Below are 10,016 nucleotides of genomic sequence, written 5' to 3' on the forward strand. Positions count from 1 at the left end.
AAGATTTGGTTTCAGCATCTATCAAGAGCTCTAACTCAATCATGAGAAAATAATCCAATAAAAACGTGCAAAAGATTTGAACAGACGCTTCACAAAAATGGGTGAAAATATATAGATAATGTATAAGGACATGAAAAGATGCTCAATATCATTAGTCTTCAGGGAAAAGCAAATTAAAATCACAACAAGATACCACTACACATCTGTCGGAATGGTGAAAATTCAAGAGGGAGGGACCATACAAAGTGTTGGACAGGATGTGGGACACCTGGAACTCTCACACACTGCTAGTGTGGATGTAAAATGGTACAACCACTGGGAAACATCTTGGCAGTTTCTTAAAAAGCTGAGCATACACATGCCATATAATTATCTATTTCACTTCTAGGTATTTACCCAAGAAACATGAAAGCATATAAGCATATGTCTGCACAAAGTCCTATACACTAATAGTTATAGCGGGTTTATTTAGAAACAACCCAAATACCCATCAACAGTTGAATAGATAAATTTGGTATATCCATGTAGTGGAATACTACTCGACAATTAAAAGGGATGAACCGTTGTTATATTCAACAACATGAATAAACCTCAAAATGATTACAATTATCCTGAGTGGGACAAACCAGACAAAAGACAGTGTATACTGTATTATTCCATTTATAGAAAAATTCTAGAAAATGCAAACTAATCTATAGTGATAGAAAGCAGATCAGGGGCGCCTGGGTGACTCAGTCGGTTGGGCATCCGACTTTGGCCCAAGTCATGACCTCGCCATTCCCGAGTTCAAGTCCTGTGTCAGGCTCTGTGCTGACAGCTCAGAGCCTGGATCCTGCTTCAGATTCTGTGTCTCCCTCTCTCTCTGCCCCTCCCTCGCTTGTGCTCTGTCTCTCTCAAAAATAAACATTAAAAAAATATATATGCAGTTTATTTTATATCAATATACTAGCCATTTTAATAAATTCACTACAGCTAATAGTTATTTATAGCTAATAAAGCTATTTTTTAAATTGAGGTATAATTGACATAGAACTCTCTATATAAAACTTTTTTAAAAAGAAGAAGGGAGGGGCACCTGGGTGCCTCAGTTAAGTGTCCAACTCTTGGTTTGGCTCAAGTCATGATCTTGAGGTTCGTGAGTTCGAGCCTCACATCCGACTCTGAGCTGACAGCATGGAGCTTGCTTGGGCCTCTCTCTTTCTCCCTCTGCCCCTTCCCTGCTTGCACTCTCTCTCAAAATAAATAAACTTTAAAAAATTATTAAAAAAATAAAATAAAAAGAAGGGGGGAAAAACCTGAGGTTGTTATTTGTTTCTTTAACTGCTTTGTGTAGTTTGAAGCAACCAGCCTATACCCCAGGTTTTATATTCCTTATTCTCACCACAATGGTTTATCTCAGCAGTGGCTCTGTCCTCCAAAGCCTTACCTTCATCAAAGATGACCACAGAGGTTAACTGTATTATTATGTGATATAAACTACCAGAACGCTATCTCCTAATGTTAATAGGATCGTTGTTGCTTTCAAATCCAACTAGGTCAGGTATCCAATCTCAGAGAACAGCGTCCACTCTAAATAGTTGGAGCAGAAAGGAATGCATTAAAAGATGCTGGAGACAAGTTCAAGGAGGAAGGTCTCAGCCATTTCTGGATATAGGAGTTGCCTCAGTATGTGGGGAATGACCGAAGAATAATCAAATCTACATTAGAGATGTAGCTTCTTAACGGTGTTTGCCCCCTAATATGTCATGATTTCCCAAATCCTCTTCTTGCGAAACTGCTGGCAAAACTCAAGTTAGAACCAGGGATAAATGACTTATTCCAGGGATAATTTCATGGGGTATTGAAAGTACAAGGTGAACCTGGAATGCCTCGTTGGGCTAGAAAGCAAAGATGCCCTCCAAGATTAATGGGGACATGTCAAAAGAGCACAGGACACTGCACATCTATTAGAACAAAACAAAAATCTGGCAAGGCCCCAGGAGGTGACCCCATGCCCACTCCAGTATGGCTCAGGGCCCCAGCTGCCCACTGTGCAGTGAGATACCTCTGAGGACCTGGATATGAAGTAGAGACATATTATCAGCCTCCCTGAGAAATTTTTGAGAAAGCCACCAAGAAAGTATGCTGGTAGAAATCAAGAGCCTTGGATTCTAGTCTGGTACTTCTGTTAACCTGTTTTGTACCTGTCCACAAGGGCAGGGCTTTTCCTCTTCTGAGCTTCTATATCCTTGTATGTTCATTTGGGAGGTGGGAGGGGGGACCCTAAGTGTTTTCCAACTGGGCTTCCTGGAATCCTAGTGTTCCTTGTATTGCCTTTGGATATAGCAACGGTGACCAGGATTGGGGGGCGAGCTCTGCCTAGAACAGTCCTTTCATCTGTTTTATGTTTGACAGATATAATTCTGAGTTGACAAACTCAGCAGGTGCAGATAAACTCAATTCCCTTATTATCTAAATTTCTAAATTAATCTCTGACTCCCAGGACCCATTCCCAGAAGGTGAATGAAATTTTCACCCCAAGTATTCTTGGAATTCTCCTCTCAGATAGTGGCTCACTTCTGGGACATGGGTGTCCACTCACAAGCCATGTCTCTGTCCATGTCCCCTGTGGGTCCAGCTACCTCTGCTGATTCTGTGTCATCCCTGGGACATGAGTGCCCTTGGAAGCTGACCGATGTCCCCTCCCTGCCTTTCTCTTCCTCATCCCACAGACCCTTCTCTCTAGCCCACCTCCCATCCCAGGAAAACCCTTCCGAGCCTGGAGAGAATTTTCTCTTGTGTGTGTGTGTGTTTTTTTTTAAGGCGTTCAGTCAGTCTATGCCAGTGAGTCCCCGTTATAGATCGAATTATGCCCGCCCCCCGCAACCAAAAAAGGATGTGTTGGAGTCCTAACCCCCATACCTCAGAATGTGACCTTATTTGGAGATAGGGTCCTTACAAAGATAATCAAGTTAAAATGAGGCCATTCGGGTGAGTCCTAATCCAATATGATTGGCATCCTTACAAAAAGGGGAAATTTAGACACAAGCAGGCATAGAAGGAAGATGACAGGAAGACACATGGAGAAGACGGCCATCTGCAAGCCCAGGCAAGAGGCCAGGAGCTAATAGATCTTGCCCAGCCCCCAGACAGAACGAGCACTGTGACACTGTGACCTCAGACTTCCGGCCTTCAGGACTGTGAGAAATAAACTTCTGTTGTTCAAGCCACTCAGTGGATGGTATTTGGTTAGAAGCCCTAGCACACAAAAGCAGATTCCTTCCCTCTCTCTTTTTTTTTAAAGATTTTTTTTTAATTTTTAAAAATGTTTTTATTATTTATTTATTGAGAGAGAGAACAAATGGAGAAGGGTCAGAGAGAGGGAGAGAAAGAATCCCAAGCAGGCTCCTTTCAGCACAGAGCCTGATGCAGGGCTCGATCCCACAAACTGTGAGATCGTGACCTGAGCCGAAATCAAGAGTCAGATACTCAACAAACTGAGGCGCCCCTAAAAGATTTTATTTTTAAGTAGTCTCTATACTCAACATGGGGGTTGAACTTAAAATCCCGAGCTCACGAGTCCCCGAAATCATGAGTTGCATGCTCTCCCAACTGAGCCAGCAGGCGCCCTCCCTTTTACCTCCCTTGGAAACCCTTTAAGTTCTCCTAGGTGCTGCCAGTTCTCCTCACATCTGCTTGAATGGGAGAAAGGGATAGGGAAAACACATAGTAAAGATTTCACAATTTCATTCAGCTACACATACATAAGAGAGCAGAGAATCAGAGGCTAAAACAGCTTAAAAATCACTAGGCTGACAAGTTGATGACTATTGCCATTGGGTGATGGGTCCGTGGGGGTTCACTGTACTCTTCTCTCAACTTTTGTGTATATTTGAAAATTTCCATTGTAAACCATTAAAAAAGGAAAAAACAGAGAGAGAGAGAGAGAGAGAGGAAGCATCACTGCATATCACTGGGCCAAAAGATGACTAAGGTGCTTCCATTTCTAGAGTTCCATCACAGGAGCATCAACCCCTCTCCTTGTGGCTACAGCTGGACTCTGTTGAAAGCATCCACCCCCAACTACTGCCACTGTCTCCAGAGCCCATGCCTGACATTTAGTCTGGAGACCTCCTTCCCCAGCCAGGCTTCAGCACTGAGGACTTTGCAGCCCTGAGCAGCTGCAGCTGAGCAGAGCAAAGATGGCGGGCAGGTCCTCCCAGATCCCAAATAAACACCCAGCAAACCTCCTCCCCACTTCCGCTGCAGAGCCGGGTCCTCTTGGATGGCTCCTTACTCTGGCTCCCCTCTCTCCTCTCAGGAGTTGTTTCCCTCAAATCCTGTTATCAACATTTAAATTACCAAATAACCACTCAAATATCCCTAATGATCACCCTAATGATCATTATCTTCTGGGACACAGCTGTAGTGGCTCTTGCCCTATGCTCCTCCTCATCAAAAGTTCTTCTTGACCCTCAACTCTGGGTCAGGGCAAAAGAACCCACAGGCACAGTATTCTTTGTGGAATTTCATTTATTATTATGTTTTTAAATATTTATTTGAGAGAGAGAGAGAGAGGCAGAGGCAAAGGAAGAGAGAAAATCCCAAGCAGGCTCCACGCTCTCAGTGCAGAGCCCGACCAGAGGCTCTATCTCACGAACCCATGAGATCAGGACCTGAGCCAAAATCAAAAGTCAGACGCTTAACCAACTGAGCCACCGAGGTGCCCCGTCATTTCCTTTATATGTGAATTCATTTTATTAATATGTTTTGAAATAAACTCTCCCCCCAACGTGGGGTTTGAACTCATGACCCCAAAATCAAGAGTTGCATGCTCTATTGACTGAGCCAGCCAGGTGCCCCTATTTGTGGCATTCTAATTTTTTCTTAATGTTTATCTATTTTTGAGAGACAGAGCGTGAGTGAGGGAGGGGTTGAAGGAGAGGGAGACACAGAATCTGAAGCAGGCTCCAGGCTCTGAGCTGTCAGCACAGAGCCTGATGCGGGGCTTAAACCCACAAACCGTGAGATCATGACCTGAGCCGAAGTCAGATGTTTAACCAACTGAGCCACTCAGGTGCCCCTGTGGCGATCTATGAGTCCAGGATACTGTTTGTACCAGGGTCACATTACTCTTAGTGCTACAGTAAAGTAGCCAATAAATGGCAACCCAGTAGTTCTCAACTTCCTCATGTCCCATTTCGGGGGCCACTCTTTATTTCTTTTCTTTAAATTCCTCTTCTAAACTCACTTCTTCCTTTAGAGCCCACTAGTGTTGAAATTCCCACTGGCAAAACAAGAGAACAGAAATGAACTTCTCGTGGGGCTGATTCAATGACACTTAAGAAACTGTTCTTTTATTTTAGGATTATGTTCTTCCTATTTTTTGGCCTTAAATTATCTTTTCTTTCAAGAAATGGTGGTATCAGTGTATCACAATTTATCAGTCAGAGTTTAATTGCAGGTAAAGCAAATCACTCTAGCTATCTGAAGCAGAAAATAATTTAAAACAGGGATTTAGGACTTCACAAAAATCGCTGGAAGGGCTGGTGGAGCAGAGGTAGGCTGGGCACCTGGGAGTGCCTTCCAGAAGAACTGACCTGACCAGAGCTCTGCCAATTCTGCCATGACCCAGAACCGGGGGAGTGGGAAGCCACTGGCCCCATCTGCCAGCTCCAGGACCCCACCACCTCGGCAGCGATCCAAGTGATCCGCATCATCAAATGGATGCCGCCTGTCCACCCCTTGACGCCCACGAAGCTAGAGCCCGGGCCTCGGGTCTCTGCCACTGGGACCCCAGGAGAACCAAACGTCCCCCTCACTGAGCCAGCCAGGAGAAAGGTGGCAGGAGCGAAAGCACATGCTTGGCCACACTTCTGCCTTCCCAATCTCACACCAGTGTGTGTGCCAGGCAGAGGGCGGGTCACGACTGACCTGGAGCTTTAAGCCTTGCGACGCGGGGGTGGGGGATGAAGCTGCTTGGAGCAGTCGGCAGTATCTGTCACAGATGGTAGCTTGTTTTGTTTTAATTGGCAATTCTGTGGCGGAACCACAGAAATCCAAAATCCCCCTTGGGAGTGAGGAAGGTCAGTCCTCTAGAGCAGCCCCATCAAGGACAGAAATAAAACTATTTAGATTCACACCCAACAATCCAATAAACATAGGAAGGGGTGCCCCTCCCCACTAGTCATCGAGAGAATGCACATTAAAATCACAGTTAACTCATGATTAAAATCACCACTACATGCCCATTAGAATGACTAAAACAAGAAAGTGAAAATACAAGTGTGTGCAAACACTTTGGTGCTGTGTAACAGTACCTACTAAAATTGCAAGTCTGGGTGACCTCTGACCCAGTAATTCCATCCTAAATCCACCAAATGAAAATAGGTGTAAGAATGTGCATGGCAGGGGCGCCTGGGTGGCTCAGTTGGTTAAGCGTCTAACTTCAGCTCAGGGCATGATCTCATGGTTTGTGGGTTCAAGCCTCGTTGGGTTCTGTGCTGACAGCTAAGAGCCTGGAGCCTGTTTCAGATTCTGTCTCCATCTCTGTCTGCCTCTCCCCCACTCATGCACTGACTGTCTCTCTCTCAAATATAAATAAACATTAAAAAAATTTTTTTTAATAAAAAAAGAACGTGCATGGCAGTGCTGCTTTTAAAAGCCCCAAACTGAAGACAACCCAAAGGTCCATCATCAGTGGATTAATAAATAACATGGGGTATGTTCATACAGTGGAACACTACAGAGCAATGAGAACCAACAAACGACAACCACATTCAACAACACGAGTGAATATCACACATAATGCTGAGCCAAAGAAGACAGACACAAAAGAGGGCATACCATTTGTTTCTGTTTAAATAAAATACAAAAGCAGGATCTTAGAAGTTAGATGCATTGTGGATCCCCCAGCAGGTGGATAGGCATCGGAGGGGAACATGGAGCAGGTTTCTGAGGTGTCAATCATGTTTCGTTTCTTGATCGGGATGCTGATTACACCTCTGTGTTGTGAATTTTTGTCTTGCTGTATGTACACTTATGATACATGCACTTTTTAATGTTTTTGGCTTCTGGTTTTGTATTTTAAGTAGGCTCTGCATCCAATGTGGGGCTTGAACTTACCAACCTGAGATCGAGTCACATGCTCTACCGACTGAGCCAGCCAGGCGTCCCTCGCGCACTTTTTAATTCTATGCTTCCATAGAATCTGCAAAGCAAAACAGACTAAATGTTCACTTTCGGTCTTTCTCTAAGCCCCTCGCATCCTGATAACAGTGATGGTTCCATTGCACAGCTGCACAGCTACCACCTGCACAGCTATACTGCTGATTCTACCACCTGCACAGCTATACTGCTGATTCTCACTACCTCTGGGCGAGGTAGAAATTCATTCTGTGGATGGGGACCAGAGGTGAAGAGAAGTTAAGCATCCTGTCCAAAGTCATCCAGCAGACAAATGGTTGAGCCACGAGTCAAACCCATGACTCTACAACATGTGCCTTTCCAGCACAGCCCCATCTTCTCTGCAGTGCTCAGTCTGGTGTGCAGCCTGGTCAGGCATATGGTCCTTTGCTGAGGATTCAGCCACCTCCTCCCCATCCCCTTCCCTCTGCTCTCTGCCCTGAGCCCAGGTGGGTTATGGTGAACAGCTGCTGCCATTGCCAAGCATGCAGAGGGCAACATGTTGCTCCTTGAAGACAGGCCTAAGGGAGCCACAGTCACTGTCACCACACGTGGTCTAGCATTCTGGAACTTGTCCTTAACTTTGTGCCAGCCTCTCCTGGGAATGGTCTGGCCAATGTTTAGGAATCTACCAAGCCAGCATGCACAGGAGCAGGGCTGGCAGATTCGCATCCAGGACCAGTTACCCTGTGGTAACCTGCATTACTCAACCATCTGTGAGTAGAACAGGCTGAGAGCCAGCAGTGGTCAGAGCCCTTGGATACTCTCCAACCTCATGCCCTGGCTGGCTCACAGCGGACCTTCCCGATACCCTCCTGATTCCTTTCCCGCAGGCCTTGGGAATGCCATAAATGGCGTGCTCCCTGAGGGCAGGCCCTGTCTCATTCTTCCCCACTCCCACGCTGGCAGTCAGTGCCTGGCATCTGTGGAGTGAAAGGAAGTGCCAAGTTCTGAGAGATGTGATCAAGAGAGATGCAGGATCTCTTCCTGCAAGTAGTTACAGCCTTGGTGGTGACAGCAGCTAATAGTTATGGAGCACTTGTCGTTTGTTGGCCACTGTTCTGGTCTCTTTATGGGCATTGTCTCATTGAGGCCTAAAGTAAATTCTTTGAGGTAGGAACTGTATGATTCCCATTTTGTAGATGAGGGGACTGAGAGTCAGAAGTGAGTGAGCTGTGTGGTATGCCCTCTACACTTGCCCACTCTTCCCCTCCCCCTCACACGCATGCTCCTGCATAATTCCCTACCAGGTGAATGTGGCTGCACTTACGGCCCATTTCTAATGCATAAAATAGGGTACAAGTAATGGAAGGCTGCTTCTGAGACTGAGTTACAGAAAGACTGTGGCCTCCCTCCTGGGTGCTGTCTCTCCCTGTCTTGGATCACTCACCCTGGGGAAGCCAGCCTCTGGCCACAAGGCAATCCTCACATGTGGAGGTGTGCAGAGGTTCATGGGAGTGAACTTACAAGCAGCTCCTACCCCAGGTCAGCCTTGAGATGATCATGCCCTCGGATGACATCTTGACAGCAACCTCATGAGAGGCCCCAAGCCAGAACCGCTCAGCGAAGCAGCTCTCAGGTCCCTGATCCACAGAACTGTGAGATACTAAATTGTATTGTTTTAAGCAGCCAAATGCTGGGGCAATTTGTTATGCAGCAATAATAGATAGCTAATCCACTTGCCCATACTCACTGTCTGTGATAGGACTTGAGTTTGCCCTCAGGTGTGTCTGAGTCCAGCCCCCATGTCCTTACCCACTCACTGAGCTGCTTCCCCTGAATCGCAGGAGGTGCACAAACAATGCTTGAGCTGAACTGAGACTTCCTGGAATTGACGATGAGGCTGAGAGCTGAGTACCCTTGGGCAAGATTCTCAAACTTTCTGTGCCTCAGTTCTCACATGTATAAAATGGGGATGATAATAACACCCAATTTCAGAGAGTTGTTTTGAAGATTAAACAAGTTTATACAAGTAAGGCTCTTAGAACATAGGGAACACTCATTAAGAGTTAACCATTATTAGTATTAGAGTAAATAACACATGTAAATATTAAATGAAATAATATTTGGCTCAGCCCAAGCTCCTCTGAAAAAAAATCAGTGTTCTCATTTGCAAAGTGGAGAGAACAACATTATGATTACTTGTTGTCAGAATTAGGTGAACTAGCACAGTACCTGGAATATGCTAGATGCATAATAAATGTCACCCACAGTTGGGGTACCTGGGTGGCTCAGTTGGTTGAGTGTCCAACTCTTGATTTTGGCTCAGGTCATGATCTCATGGATCGTGAGATCGAGCCCTGCATTGGGCTCTGTACTGACAGTGCAGAGCCTGCTTGGGATTCTCTCTCTCTCTCTCTCTCTCTCTCTCTCTCCCTCTCCCTGCCCCTCCCCTGCTCCCTCTGTCTCTCTCAAAATAAACTTTTTTTTAATGTCAAAAAAATAAAATAAGATAAAAATGTCACCCACAGTTTGGTTATATTGACTAATATTCTAAGAGCAGCACATCACATGGAAGATGGTTGACCCGTAAGCACTGTTGCGGTCCAGCTGTTTTTAGTCCTCACCTGAGATACGTCACACTCCCTTGCTCTGGGGCCTGAGAGCCAGCTGAAGGGGGAGGGCAGGGTGAGAGTGCGGGATAGAGAGCATGTGGTTCATGGAGGAAATCCAAGAGGAAGCCTAGACCTTCCTCCTGGTTCTTAGGAATGTGCCCCCTTGGAGCACTGTGATGGCCACTAATAGAACCCTCAATGCTCCAATTAGGGGATTATGTTAACAATCCCAAGAAGGAAATTGGCTCCATGAAAATCCCCAGGTCCCTGGGGCTGAGAGGCTTAATGAGTCCCAGC

The sequence above is a fragment of the Panthera onca genome, chromosome C2 (assembly GCF_046562875.1).
Source record: "Panthera onca isolate mPanOnc1 chromosome C2, mPanOnc1 haplotype 2, whole genome shotgun sequence".
Lineage (NCBI taxonomy): Eukaryota > Metazoa > Chordata > Mammalia > Carnivora > Felidae > Panthera > Panthera onca.